The sequence below is a fragment of the Pleurodeles waltl genome, chromosome 10 (assembly GCF_031143425.1).
Source record: "Pleurodeles waltl isolate 20211129_DDA chromosome 10, aPleWal1.hap1.20221129, whole genome shotgun sequence".
Classification (NCBI taxonomy): domain Eukaryota; kingdom Metazoa; phylum Chordata; class Amphibia; order Caudata; family Salamandridae; genus Pleurodeles; species Pleurodeles waltl.
This window is the reverse complement of record NC_090449.1, coordinates 360,505,820-360,517,925: the sequence shown is the minus strand read 5'-3', so window position 1 is coordinate 360,517,925 and position 12,106 is coordinate 360,505,820.

Below are 12,106 nucleotides of genomic sequence, written 5' to 3'. Positions count from 1 at the left end.
CGACACACACATGCTGCATACGTCAGGGTCCCTCACGTGCCTGCCTAACAATGCTACATCACAAATGTCATACTGCTCAGACAACAACATTGACGAGGGGACACAGGCAACTGATCAATGAAGCACATCTGCACAGTCTAACCAAAAAATAGGACATTCATATGCTAAACAGGCCAATCCAGTAAGACACACATGAGACCCCATCAGATACAAACATCAACAATGTTTACATCCATACCACATCCTAACATTGACATCCATAGGTCATGCCACCTAACATGTACAGATCATGCAATGTGAATAAAAAGTGTATGGTGCAGGGCCTGTGAGGCAAGTGTGCTGGCAGGGCAGTCACAACACCCACAGTCAGTCAAAGTGTAGCGTGGCAAGTGAAACGTATACTTTGCGCAATAGCCTAAGGCTGGAGGCCTTTGTGCATCTTACCCTGAATGTACTTATACTCATTTGCTCACATCTAAGTGCCTCAGAGCACTTTGCACTAAATGAATCTCATTGCCCTTCCTATCAGTTAATGTAGCAAATAGTCAGTCCTAAGGTGTTGGCAATTAGTCAAATCACCCTGTTTTGCCTACTTCTGCACTGGGGTTTTCCAGAACATATTCACTCTGTGGCCCAGTCAAGGATACCGTCTGGTTCATTGATGATAGATGTGGTAGGGGTTAAGGTTTGCCATTCCTGCGTAGGGAAACTTTGTCATCACAATGACATATGTCTTTTAAATTCACTTCCTCGTCCCAAGACACGCATGGGGGAGTTTACAAACAGAAAATCACATCTAGATGCTGCCTGCCTTGCTGCTGATGCACAACCAGATCCCAGCCCATTCCTCTGATATGAGGGATGATGTCTCCCCTGTGATTCAGACAGCCAAGCTCCAAACTTAACATGCAGTGCTATATATAGAACAAGCAGAGGGAGAGTAGTTAGGCACCATGATAGCTGTGTACCAATGTATTACTCTCCTGCGGACTATTTCAGTTCTAACTGTGTGTATTGTTTTGGTTATTGGGGCTCACACCTAAATTCCTACAAGTCAGTTGTACAATGAAACTTCATATCAAACAAATACTGTCTGTGTCATTTGTGTATGGGAACATACCGGAAAAGATAGAAATGTGTAGGACCTGAGTGACCACCACTTCCCTGAGAAGTCCCAAAGATGTCATGGGCTTGGACTTCTAAACATTCCTCTGTTGTGGGAGACCAGAGGCACTGCTAGTCTGTCTGAGCTAAATAGAATATCTGGGTGACCGAGTTATTTACAAGTGGGTCAAACTTAGTCCCCCACACCATTAGCTATCCTGCTGCCTAGAAAGCCAAGAATCACATGTAGGATAATGAGAGCCCACCCAAACAAATGTCCCTCCATAACAATAGTGAAACACCGAGGGAGGAGTAGGACAAAAAAATGCATATTCCGAAATAATTACAAATCAACACCTAGAGATGACCTGGCAGGCATGTCTGATAGCTCCATATCATATATGTGACACACAGGTGGGCCATAGGCCTACAACAATGCCCTATGACGGACAGCAGATACCAAGACAAAATCAGAGTACAAAGTTAAGGCATCCAAAGGCTTGTATCTTAGTGCTAAATGATCTCAACACAGACACACTAATTGTACCCTGTTTCTTTGCAGAGGAACACGGATCTCCTGCCGATATGCCTGTCCATGAGTTCCCTGATGACATGGATGACGAGAACATCAACCTCACACAAGAGACCATTGACATGGTCCTCGAAAGCCTCCAAACCCCCCCTTCAGTAACAAGGAGGAGCCAAGAAGTAGCAGCCACCACAGTAGAACCACCCGCCACCCCAATTGTAAGACCTGCCAGCTCCAACACAGCTGAGGACTCTGACGACACTGGCACCAGCTTCGAAAGAACAGTCGTTGGGGTCCAGCGGGAGCTGGCCAAGGAGGTGCGGGTGGGGATGCAAACTATGGCAGCCAGCCTTGAGGGGGTGTGTTCGTGCATGCTGTCAACTGCTGATCAGGCAGCTGCAATGCAAGCCAGAACATCGCTGTTGGAGGAACTTTTAGTAACACAGAAGGCAATCTGCACAGCTGTCATCCAGTTGACCAAACAACTCCAACAGCAAGCCAGTCAGCGTGTGCACGAATGCAACATCGAACCCCTCAGAGCAGACCTGGCTGCCTACCATCGGGATGTGGCTGCCATTCTGAAAAACCAGCACGCTCTCCTTGCTGCAGTACTGCCCCTCATAACTGGACAGGGATCAGCCCCCGGGATGTCTGCCTCCATGTCTTCTGACACTGAGGTGTGTGTTGCCCCTTCAAAACCAACAACAACAAGGACACACCAGGCAACACACACATCAGAAGAAGAAGACATGGAACAGATAACATTCACTCGCAAGAGTACACGGAAGCCCTAGTCCCTGCACCATGCCCCACTCTGACCAAGGTCCTACGTTTTGACACATGTCAGCCTCACTCCAACTACCCTCAATGACTGTTCGGCAATCTACTGTTTAACTTGTCCACATTGGCTGTAAATGTTTCTCTCCTACCATTTGGGAATTCCTGTTCCTCTGCACCGTCTGTGACATCACCCCAGCATGTCAGGAGCATCATCGACACCCTGTAAATAGGATCACCATTTAAGAATGCACCAGAACGGACTCACCTAACATTGTTAATGGACTTTTTGCACTACTCCACCTAAAAATAAATATCACTTGCACACCTATTGTGTCTCTGTGTCATTTCACACTTCAACTGTGCAGTACATAACTCCAAAGTGGCTGTGTGGCAACCATGTTGATTCTCTATACTACTGTCCTGATTTCATGTATACTGAAACATCTGTGCAGTGGCCAGGATTGCATCTTAGCTTTACTAGACTGAGGAAAATAACTGATGTAGGGACTAAGCACACACAATCATGCTGTGTTGGACAGAATGAGGCCCCATCCATAGCTATTCTAGACAACTAATGGTGGATGAGAAATGTAGGCACCTTGCGATACTAAAACAATACATTATGCTGTAAAATGAAAGGAATGATAACCAAATTACACTGCATCAATCACCCTTACAGCGTATACTACCATGAAGGAAAGTCATGCTCAAGCAGTACACACATGATGTAGGTCAGCAATGACAGCAACAAGACAATAGTGTGAACAAATACTCATCTACAAAGCTCTCCCTGAACTTCACAATGCTGTCCGACCTATCTATTTACCTACAAAATCAACTCTGGAAGCACTCTTTGTTAAGTAGGATACATACCAACCCCAAATCTTGATGATCTATGCACACTACCAATGGTGGCTCTCCCACATGGTGGATACTTACCAAGTTAGCACACGGGTAGCTGGCATGTTAAACCTCAATAGCCTGGGGATAGCGAGCATAGGACACAAATGTCATACTAAAACTTTCTGCTACACTGATGTCAAGGCCATGAAAAGGTAGCACCTAACGCATCAGGTAAAGGGTTAACAAATTTTGTATTTCCAATAAGTAAGAAAAGAGGCAACTAAGGGAAAGATAAACCTACACTAATCTAACCTGACTACTACTAACCCACAACTGTCCCTAACTAACCTAAGCTAAACTTACTCTACACATGTAACGAAACGATCTAAACATCAACCCCCCACCCACCATTATGAGACAAGACACATGCAGGACAACACTTACTAACCTACACACATACTACACTATCCTAAACAAACATATATTTTTTTGTATTTTTTTTGTTTTTATATATTTTTTATTTTTTATTTTTTAAACAGGAATCCCAACATTGCCCCCCACCCACCCACCCACACAAAAAGATAAGATATAAAGAAGAAGGACCCCCCACCCTCTTACCTAACACTAACTAAGCTAATTACCTACACTTATCCTATAACTAACCCCCCAAACCCAACTAACAGTATGAAATAGGAAAGAGGTGAGAGGGGAGGGGTAAAAGTTCTGGAGGGCAAAATGTCTACGGATTTGGCCTCCGTACTGTTCGCCGGATGGAGCGCACCTTCTTTTTCACCTCAGCCATGTCCTCCGTCAGGGTGTCAACTTTTGCAATCAACCTGTCCAATTTCCTTGACAATGCGTGGAAGTCCGCTGGGTTGATCGGAGGGTCAGTGCAGGTCTGGGTGCCGGTGGAGGTGGATTGTGTTGGTGGAGTGGTGTGGGCACGGGACTGCCCTGCTCCCACCACACGGCTGGGTCCAGGTCTGGATGAGGATGCCTGGTCCGTTGCTGGGTCCACTTGGCCAGACCTGGTGGATGTAGTGGCGGGGGTTGTTGGGGGCACCGTTGGGGGAGCCTGTGGTGTGGCATACCACGCCCTGGAGGCCCGTTCCGAATTGTATCTGCGGGCCATCCTCCGATACCCACACTGCACCTGCAGGATGTGGCTGTACCTCATTGCCCGGCGTTCAAACTGGTTGCGAGCTGCGGCACTCAGGTTTGCAGCTGTGAAGGGAAAAGGCAAATATTGAGCATAGAATTTACAGTGGGTTGAATACCACAATGGGTAATTTGTCCATGACTAGCAATGTATTGGTTGCAGCAATTGTTACAACATATTTCACGGGAAGGCTCAGAGGAAGTACATGTGAATCATGCATACTGAAGGGCATATCACATATAGCATATCCATGTCTCTACATGATGGATGACATCACCCTAAACTACTCCTACAATTCATACCTAAGCCATTATACATTATGGCACCAGCTCGTCCGCATACTGACTTCACTACATATGTCATTCTATGTGATAAGAATCACACTCCTCACTCAATGGCATTTCGAAATAGTTGTGTGCTAAGATTGAACCCCTGGCCATGAATCATATGTCGACACTATGGGCCAGATGTAGGAATTGATGGGAAATCAACTAGCAAATTGCAAAGCTGAACGGTGTCTCTGACACCGTCTGCGAGTCACTATGGGGTCCCTAAATCCCACCTCATGAACATCAATGATGTGGGTTCCAACTTGCACCACCGCAGCAGAACTCCATAGACGTGACTGCTTTTAAATGAAGCAAGTTATTTTTCACCAAGTGTAGGCCCTTTATCTGAAAGGAAAATGAGCTGCGATTTGTTTAAATTCACAACAATTGATTGTTCGTAATTTACACAATAATTATTGCTCCCCTAGACCACTGGCTGTTTTGTGCAGGAGTATTTTGGTCCACTCACAAAGGTGAAGGTTCACAATGAGGAACCCTTCCAGTCAGCAAGTTGGTTAGCATCCACTTCAAGTGGATGATAACAGCTACTCACTTTGCAACCACGTACTCGTTAGCAAATGGGATTGCCTAACACTGTGATTTGCAAGTAGGGCTGCCAAACTCCTTTATTTTTTTACTTTAGAAAAGCATTTTGCGAATATGTACATGACCACCAAAAACATTTCGGATTAGGAAACAGACGTTTGCAACTCACTAACATCAAATTATGCTATTTGCAATGTGGAGACATTTTGCTACATCTGGACCTAGGTACAAACTCAAGTCACAAAAGGTGTTAAGTACGTGTAACATACTGTTTGCTACAGTCCTAGGTACCCTGTTTCACAGTAACATCCCAGTCTTTGTGGGTGGTGTGGGAAGAACAAACAACAATCCCATGATCAATGCACAACCAGGAGTGTACAGAAAGTTCAACAAGCATGTGCCTTCACACACAACACCTATGAAGGGCTAGCAACACGTTGGAGTCAGCCCAACCTTGTCACATCCCAGGTCCACACATGTCAAAATGATATGACTTAGCCAAACATAACATACTATTAGTGAGGCATGTTTTACAACACACACAGAGGAGGTAGAACACCCATTCACATGATTCAACAGAACACCTAGGCCATTGCACTCAAGTCACACACACTTCGAGGTCACCTTGTGGAAGTACATGCCCCCGGAAGATCCGACCTACAGTGTACACAGTCCATCCTCAACTAGGAAGAAGCACTTGTCATCGAAGCCATGTGCCTAAGCTATCTGGGAGACTGTCAGTCTGATATGCTGACTCAGTTAATGGCAAGTTCCTGACCAAGTCTAACATTGACCAGTGTTTTCAAAATGAGTCATGCTATTCCCAATTGTCGCACTAATTGAATGACCTACTGCCCCTCAATCTGAGAGATGACTAGGTATTGCTTTACCGAAACATTATTCCAATTTGATATCACACCAAAACAACAAAGCCAATGAACGGCCAGCACATCATATCATGAATTGTCCTGAACACACAGTAATCCATCATGCTTCATTTCCAAACAATGTAAATAGCACTTAGGCAACACTCACTGTAGGTATTGGGGTCGTCAAAATGGGCTACCTCACCAACGGTGTACGGGGCTGGTCCACCTGTAAAGCATGAAAGGAAGATTATACTCAGACTGGGGGAACAGACAAATAATTTCTGTTACAATGACAGTGTGTGAATATTACATGGTAATGATACACTTTCACACATGCTCATCCTGCCTGGCTGACTTTGTATTCTAGATTATCATTGGATGAGTCTCCTGCTCCAGTGACACACCCTACTACACTCATGCAGTGGCCAGGACAGTCATGTGTCGTCCAAGTTACTCCTCCATTAGTAGGCCCGAACAATCATGTGATCCATACATCTCAGCATGTACATCCCAGAGAGAAACATTCCACAACTGGTTCCATGAGGACTGCATGACCACTCACAATCAAACAGGCTATGTGGACAGGTTCAACACACAGCAACCAGACACACATGTGACATATGTGTGGACAACATGACTAACTTCATGTGACGTGAAGGCAACACACAGGTGTTGCATCATCATGTGTTTGCAATTTTCGGTCTAGCTATGGCGTCTACATATGTAGGTATGTTGTTTCTACATGACGTACTCACTGGCCATTATGACCAGTAGAGTACAAATAGAGCAGTTCACGTGTTGCTTTTCAGACACAAATGCAACAGTACATTCCATGCAGCTACAGCCATCTGGTATGTGTTGCAAAAATGAGGCATCGGCCTGGTAGCATAGGTTTTCATACACACCCGGCAACAAATACACATTTGGACACATATGTATACCTTTGTAGCGCAGCATTTGCATCATTTTGTGACGCAGAGAGGGGGCTACTTAGCAAAATACAAATAGATGTTGCATTTTACTGCTGTTATTGGGTGTACATGTGTAGCAAAAATGGGGATTTATGTGTATGCCCATGGGCCTAGGTTTCCCTAGTATAACACGCAGTCAGCTACTTATTTTGCAGATTGGCTACCAATCATCACATGTTCACGCACACATTCCTATTATTCCCATGTAATTGATTATTACTCACCAACATAGCCACCAATCCGGAGTCCCAGGTGGTCCAGCAGGTCCTGTTCCCTGCTGATCAGATCTGCCCAGCGGTGCTTGAGTTGATGGATATTCCTCAGACTCCCGTAGACCCGGACCAGGTGATGGCGCACCTTCTCCCAACGGATTTTCCTCGCCTCCGTGTGATACCCCTGTATCACACGGCCCCCAGCCTCCAGCATCAGTGGGAGGAAATGGCTTACGAGCCATATGAAGCCCCCCAATTCGTCCTCACCCATCCTGGACAGGCGAGGCCTACCTGACATGATGCGAGGTGTAAAAAAGTACCAAAGAAAAATGAAAGAAAAAGTGGGAAATGGGGAAAGGTAGAGGTGTGAAAGAAAAAGAAGAAGGAGAAAAATAGCCCAACTAACCCCCCAAACTATGCAACCCACAACAGACTCCCACAGACAATACAAACTATCACAGGTATAGACAAAACAACACTAAACAGACTGAGACAATGTTTGACAACAATAAAAGATTGACACAAAGACAAAATACAAGGCACACAGGACACTAAAGCAGTAAAACACAGGACAACACCTTTCACACAACCACACAGTCTAGATAACTCTGAGACTGCAAAGTGAAAGTGAAAGTCAACTCCCAGTACAGATTTGGTAAACAGGATATCCTATTACATCACTTCCTGCATAAAATGGCCGCCGTTTTTATTTTCGCGTAATGCGTCATATTTTCACGCATACACAGATGTGCGTCATATTTTTTTGACGCATTACAGTGCACATGATGCGGAGTGTAAAAATATGCTATGAATATTAATATTTCAAATTGTACATGAGATGACCAACATATTGTGCATGTAGCGTCAATTTCACCACGCATACATCATGGGCGTCGTTTCTTTTACACGTACAGTGGTGCACATGATGCGGAGTCAAAAAATATGATATGAATATTAATAATTAATACTGTACATGAGATGACCAACATATTGTGCATGTAGCGTCATTTTTACCACGCATACATCATGGGCGTCATTTTTTTTACACGTACAGTGGTGCACATGATGCGGAGTCAAAAAATATGATATGAATATTAATAATTAATACTGTACATGAAATGAGCAATATATTGTGCATATAGCGTCATTTTGACCACGCATACATCATGGGCGTCATTTTTTTTACACGTACAGTGGTGCACATGATGCGGAGTGAGAAAAAATGGTATGAATATTAATAATTAATACTGTACATGAAATGAGCAATATATTGTGCATATAGCGTCATTTTGACCACGCATACATCATGTGCGTGGTTTTTATTACACGTACAGTAGTGCACATGATGCGGAGTCAAAAAATATGATATGAATATTAATAATTAATACTGTACATGAGATGACCAACATATTGTGCATGTAGCGTCATTTTTACCACGCATACATCATGGGCGTCATTTTTTTTACACGTACAGTGGTGCACATGATGCAGAGTCAAAAAATATGATATGAATATTAATAATTAATACTGTACATGAAATGAGCAATATATTGTGCATATAGCGTCATTTTGACCACGCATACATCATGGGCGTCATTTTTTTTACACGTACAGTGGTGCACATGATGCGGAGTGAGAAAAAATGGTATGAATATTAATAATTAATACTGTACATGAAATGAGCAATATATTGTGCATATAGCGTCATTTTGACCACGCATACATCATGTGCGTGGTTTTTATTACACGTACAGTAGTGCACATGATGCGGAGTCAAAAAATATGATATGAATATTAATAATTAATACTGTACATGAGATGACCAACATATTGTGCATGTAGCGTCATTTTTACCACGCATACATCATGGGTGTCATTTTTTTTACACGTACAGTGGTGCACATGATGCGGAGTCAAAAAATATGATATGAATATTAATAATTAATACTGTACATGAAATGAGCAATATTTTGTGCATATAGCGTCATTTTGACCACGCATACATCATGGGCGTCATTTTTTTTACACGTACAGTGGTGCACATGATGCGGAGTGAAAAAAAATGGTATGAATATTAATAATTAATACTGTACATGAAATGAGCAATATATTGTGCATATAGCGTCATTTTGACCACGCATACATCATGTGCGTGGTTTTTATTACACGTACAGTAGTGCACATGATGCAGAGTCAAAAATATTGTGGATGTAAATAATAATTTGAAGGTGAAATATCAAGACACTTTTGGATACATTTGTATCTGACTCTGCATTGTGTGCACTCATGTACATGAACAAATTATGACGGCCATGCTGTATGCGTAGAATATGGAGCAAATTTATCCAAATGTCTTCATGTGTTTAGCTTTGGAAAGGTGATTTGTCATGGTAAAACGGTGCGATGTGAGACACATTTGTGTTTGTATATGACAAATGTCCGTACTTTTATGTATAGACGGCCTTCACACTGTGATGTTTGGGATACGTTAACTAATGTATTGACCATATTTGACAACATATTTGGTGTAATTGCTGATGGCTATTTTGAAATGAGGTTTTTGATACCATTATGTATTCCGTCTCCAAAATTTCCCCACCTTTATGATGGGGATGCTTTTATCTGTAGTCCTAACAGGGAGTGGGAGAGTCACTTTCAGTTTTTAGGGGGCTGACCATGTCCCATTATGATTTTGTGTTTCATATTTGTGTAGGACTTGTGACATGGAGGCCACACATGTGCCTTATGCATGTGTTTAGTTCACAAGTACATGATTCCTGTATGTTTTGGGGGTGGTAGAGGTGGAGTTAGGCCCCCAGCACCCTAGGATTTGACCATCCAGAATAGCTACTGTATCCATGGAGTATTTTTATCATATCCTGGCAAACCTGCAGCAGCGGGCGAATGTAAGGCCATATGGTATGAATGACTGTTGACCATTCATTCATCTCATTAGCCCATTTGACGTTTGCAGTATTGATGATTTGGAGCTAAGTTGCATACCATTTTCATATGACTAAGGGGGTCATTCTGACCGCGGCGGGCGGCGGTCGCCGCCCGCCAAGCGGTTCCCGCCGAAAGACCGCGGCGGTCATTCTGGCTTTCCCACTGGGCTGGCGGGCAACCGCCAAAAGTCCGCCCGCCAGCCCAGCGGGAAACACCCTTCCCACGAGGACGCCGGCTCAGAATGGAGCCGGCGGAGTGGGAAGGTGCGACGGGTGCAGTTGCACCCGTCGCGAATTTCTGTGTCTGCAAAGCAGACACTGAAATTCTTTGTGGGTCCCTCTTACGGGGGCCCCTGCAGTGCCCATGCCATTAGCATGGGCACTGCAGGGGCCCCCAGGGGCCCCGCAGCACCCCCTACCGCCATCCTGTTCCTGGCGGAAGACCCGCCAGGAACAGGATGGCGGTAGGGGGTGTCAGAATCCCCATGGCGGCGGAGCGCGCTCCGCCGCCATGGCGGATTCTCAAGGGCAGCGGGAAGTCCGTTTCTGGCCGCGGCTGAACCGCCGCGGTCAGAATGCCCATCGGTGCACCGCCAGCCTGTTGGCGGTGCTACCGCCGACCTCCGCCATGGCGGTAATTACCGCCAGGGTCAGAATGACCCCCTAAGTTTGCAAGACTCTCAGCGTTCACGATGTGATAATGCGAAGATTGTTTTGCTTGTCTGTGTCCCTTTCTGCATAAACTGGTTTAGTGTCATGTTACAATCTTCCTGCTAGGTTCAAACTGGGACACAACTGTGATGGTCTACTTTCAAATATTAGGTTGGTTGTATGACATATGTGTACATGTGTGTGGGAATGTGGATCCAGTATGACCTGGCTGTGTGTATGTTGTCACTGTAACTTCAAGGTCTCCTCCTGAGTTAGTGGCAGCTGATGTTGTTGCAATTGTGTATTGCTCACATCATACACTTGAGAGAAGCCATTGATGACATGTTCACGTACACATGGATGGTCCCACCCTGTCTCTGAACACGTGTGATGTGACTTTCAAATGATCTCAAATTTTGGGCTGGATGAGAGACTGTTTCAGTTGTTTGGATCCGGCATGTCTAATTGTCACATTTGTACTCTTGTTGGGCTCTGTGTATGGTAATGTAACATGTCACATCCTACCCTCTGTGCATACAGTTGTGATGTTTATTTTTGGTGTGATGAATTTTAATGGCATTCTTGATCAATGAGACGACATTCATCTTCAGCTATTTCAAACTAAAGGTGGTCAGAAATGAATAGGCCAAAGCATGATGTGGTGTTTGTGATCTGTGTTTATTTACAAGTGTGGAATACAAGTGATTATAATGACTTAAGTAAAAAAATTGTTCACAAGCTGTTGGCGCCTACGCACTCCTGCTGCGGTGTTAGGTTGTTCCCCCTCCTGTTGCAGGCCAGCATCCTCCTCATCATCATCCTCAGGCATGTCTGGGTCCGGTTCAAGGAGGGGAATGTTCCTTTGTACACAAATATTGTGTAATATGGCACAAGTGAGTATGATTTTGCATACCATCTCTGGGGAGTATAGTAGGCTTCCGCCAGTGATGTCAAGGCAGCGGAACCTTGACTTTAGGATCCCAAAGGTCCTCTCCACAATGCTGCGTGTCCTCTTGTGGGCGTCATTGTATGCCCGCTCAGCAGCAGTATTTGGGTTCCCATATGGTGTCATTATCCAAGGATGGATGCCATACCCCTGATCAGCTGAAAGAGAAACACAGAATGGTATCAATTAGATGTAGGAGGCACTGTTGTACGTATCTTTGAT